The sequence below is a fragment of the Nannobrachium achirus genome (genome assembly GCF_963921795.1).
Source record: "Nannobrachium achirus genome assembly, chromosome: 17".
NCBI classification, from domain to species: domain Eukaryota; kingdom Metazoa; phylum Chordata; class Actinopteri; order Myctophiformes; family Myctophidae; genus Nannobrachium; species Nannobrachium achirus.
In genome coordinates, this window is record NC_137824.1 from 62,269,579 (window position 1) to 62,273,839 (window position 4,261).

The 4,261-nt window shown below is 37.8% G+C and overlaps 1 long non-coding RNA gene across 1 annotated transcript; it reads left to right on the top strand.

Annotated features, from left to right (window-relative positions):
• The first annotated feature begins 1,203 nt into the window (after positions 1-1,203).
• On the top strand, positions 1,204-3,985 carry LOC308302612. Its single transcript, XR_013962951.1, has 4 exons — positions 1,204-1,540; positions 2,106-2,210; positions 2,491-2,627; positions 3,222-3,985. It is a non-coding gene; the product is annotated as an uncharacterized lncRNA (long non-coding RNA).
• The last annotated feature ends 276 nt before the right edge of the window (positions 3,986-4,261 follow it).

Sequence of the window (4,261 nt, forward strand, 5' to 3'; positions counted from 1 at the left end):
AAACACTCTATAGCAATGATTACTGTCACAATATAGAGCTATTTAACACTGTTACTGAACACTCTATAGCAATGATTACTGTCACAATATAGAGCTATTTAACACTGTTACTGAACACTCTATAGCAATGATTACTGTCACAATATAGAGCTATTTAACACTGTTACTGAACACTCTATAGCAATGATTACTGTCACAATATAGAGCTATTTAACACTGTTACTGAACACTCTATAGCAATGATTACTGTCACAATATAGAGCTATTTAACACTGTTACTGAACACTCTATAGCAATGATTACTGTCACAATATAGAGCTATTTAACACTGTTACTGAACAAACACTCTATAGCAATGATTACTGTCACAATATAGAGCTATTTAACACTGTTACTGAACACACACTCTATAGCAATGATTACTGTCACAATATAGAGCTGTTTAACACTGTTACTGAACACTCTATAGCAATGATTACTGTCACAATATAGAGCTATTTAACACTGTTACTGAACACTCTATAGCAATGATTACTGTCACAATATAGAGCTATTTAACACTGTTACTGAACACTCTATAGCAATGATTACTGTCACAATATAGAGCTATTTAACACTGTTACTGAACAAACACTCTATAGCAATGATTACTGTCACAATATAGAGCTATTTAACACTGTTACTGAACACTCTATAGCAATGATTACTGTCACAATATAGAGCTATTTAACACTGTTACTGAACACTCTATAGCAATGATTACTGTCACAATATAGAGCTATTTAACACTGTTACTGAACACTCTATAGCAATGATTACTGTCACAATATAGAGCTATTTAACACTGTTACTGAACACTCTATAGCAATGATTACTGTCACAATATAGAGCTATTTAACACTGTTACTGAACACTCTATAGCAATGATTACTGTCACAATATAGAGCTATTTAACACTGTTACTGAACACTCTATAGCAATGATTACTGTCACAATATAGAGCTGTTTAACACTGTTACTGAACACTCTATAGCAATGATTAATGTCACAATATAGAGCTATTTAACACTGTTACTGAACAAACACTCTATAGCAATGTAGAAAACAGAGGGTAAGGAGTGCATCTGTTTGGCTGTAGAGTAAAAAAATTGAAAAGTTCAACAGAGACACCAAGCACTATGAGGAAGGGTCTGTCTACTCCTGGACACACAGACCTGCAGTGCATGCATCTAGCACCCAGCGCTCACCACGGGCCCGATCAGTGTCATTCAACCTGCCGAGCAGTGATGAGGAGGATCATTCCAGTCATCAGGCAAGCGACACATCTGATTTTTTAGACCAGCCAAACGAGGTGTGGAGGGCAAGAGGAAGAGGAGGAAGACGCGGAGGGGGAGGAAGAGCAAGGCACACAGCCTATTCTCAACGATCCCAACCACACCGGCAGCGACCACAGACGCGCTTCTACACCCAGAACCAGACACAGTCATGAACCTCACAGACACCCCTCTCTCCAAAGAATGCATCTCAGCTCTGTCAAAAGGTTTGTCCTTTGCTCCTACCTACAGTGCTAATCAATTCCAAACTAAAGTTGACTTGTTCAAATTCTTCAGGAACTTGCACTTGAAAGTCTGGTATAACCAAAGTACGTACAACACTATGGAAAGGTCTGCATCTCAAGACCTCAATGCTACTCCCAGACCCATGTTCAAACCAAAGTCTAAATTTCACCCTGTCTCAAACAATGCCTGTCTCAATGCTTTTACTAAAAAAGTGTCTCATGATATTGACAAAGTGTTTGAAAATAAGAACAAGCGTTACAGAAGTAATCTCACAAAGAAAGAAAATGAAGCCATTAAGTGGTTGGCTGATAATGACAATTTGATTATTCGTAATGCTGATAAAGGTGGTGCTGTGATTGTATGGGGGAGAGAACAGTATGAGCAGGAGGCATATAGACAACTTCACAATACTGACTATTACCTCCCATTGACATACAACCCCTTGGAGGAGATCAAAGGAGAGTTGGAAACTATTTTAGAACATGCTAAGGAGGAGCAGTGGATTTCTAAGCAAGAACATGACTTTCTTCTCCCTGCCCATCCTAGGTTGGCTGTTTTCTACATGTTGCCAAAGGTCCACAAGCACCCCACCAATCCTCCAGGAAGGCCCATTATCAGCAATAATGACTCTATTTCAGAGCCAGTTTCCAAGTATGTGGATTACTATATTAAACCTTTTGTGTCCAAACTACCTTCGTTCCTCCAAGACACTACTCATACTTTGAACAAGCTATCTGAACTGACAGATGTTGCCTCATGTTATTTGGTCACTATGGATGTGGAATCACTTTACACCAATATTGTACACCAGGAAGGCTTAGAGGCTTTGAAGCACTACCTTCAGTCTAGACCAGAAGATGTCATGCCCCCTACTGACTTTTTGGTGCAACTGACAGAGTGGACATTAAATAACAATGTTTTCCTGTTTCAGGACAAAATCTACCGCCAACAAAAAGGCACCGCCATGGGAGCTTGTTTTGCACCAAACTATGCCAATCTCTATCTCGGATTGTGGGAAGAAAAGTTCATACTCTGTCCAGCCAATCCTTTCTATGAGAAAATAAAATGGTATGGGAGATATATTGATGACATTTTGTTGCTTTTTTTGGGGTCTGAAGATGATTTGTTAAGATTCCATGAATATGTGAACTCTCTTAATGAGAATCTCAGATTGAGCATTGAATTCAGTAAATCAGAAATTAACTTTTTGGATTTAAAAATTTCCAAAACTGAAAGTGGCTCACTCCACACCTCTATTTTTAGAAAGGTAACAGATCGCAACTCAATACTCAGAGCTGATAGTTTTCACCCCCCTGGGCTCATTAAAAACATTCCTTTTGGTCAATTCCAAAGGCTGCGTCGTATTTGCGACAGAGATGAAGATTTTGAAGAGAAGGCTGGAGAGATGCAGGCAAGATTCAGACAGCGGGGTTATAACCCCAATGTGCTGAATCAGTCTCTCACCAAAGCTAAATCACTGGAGAGAGTAAATTTGTTAAAACAATCTCGCATGCCTCAAAAACCTAAACAAATTTACTTTGTCACTCAATACAGCCAAGAAGCAGCCCGTATTAAGAATATTATAACTCGTAATTGGAGCATCATTCAAAGTGATTCTACTCTATGTAATGTGTTCACCGAGCTTCCTTCTTTTTCTTACAGACGAGCACCAACCTTAAAAGACAAACTAGTTCGCAGTGACCTGGTCCCCTCAACCAAGCAGAGTTGGCTCTCAAAACCAAAAGGCAATCACAAATGTGGCAACTGTAATTATTGTCATTATATTGTGAAATCCAACATGTTTAAGGACACTCATGGGCCAGGCACGTATTATATCAATACGTTTGTCAATTGTAACACAACTTATGTGGTATACAGGTTGGAATGTGAATGTGGATGTTTTTATGTAGGTCGAACCAAACGAAGACTGAGGGACAGGGTTTCTGAACATGTCTATGCTATCAGGACGGGGAATGACAAGTACCCTATGGCAAAACATTACAGACAGGCAGGTCATGTCAGCCCTAATGCCCTTAAGGTGATGGCTATTGAGGTGGTCCCCAATCCCCGGAGGGGTGGGGATAGACTAAAACACCTCTTACAAAGGGAAACCTTTTGGATTTTTAAACTTAAAGCTATGGAGTTTCCAGGCCTCAATGAGGAAATAGATTATTCACCTTTTTTATAATTGGTTGGTCTGTTAAGGGATGTTCAGTCATTGTAAACTGATTATTTTTGTTTTTTCTTGTTTCTTTTTTGGTGTCTTAAAGTGGTTTTGGGTAGTTTTCATATTGTATAAGTCTACACTTTGTCCTGGCATGGTTTTAGCCTCCCAGTCAACCTGTATGATTTTGTGATGTCATATCCTGTTTCCTATAAAAGCCATGTTTGTTCAACTGTTTTGCTTAGTCACCCTGAAGAAGGCATTGTGCCGCAACGCGTAGGTGCTTTTTTTTATTATTTTTTTTATTTTTTTTTATATTTTTTTTATATTTTTTTTATATTTTTTTTTTATTTTTTTTTATATTTTTTTATATTTTTTTATATTTTTTTTATATTTTTTATTTTTTTATTTTTTTATTTTTTTATATTTCTTGCTATGCATTAGCCCTAAAATAAAGGCTTTTTAACTGTCCCTCAAGAGTGCCTTGGTCTAACTTTTTTTGCATCAACTCTATAGCAATGATTACTGTCACAATATA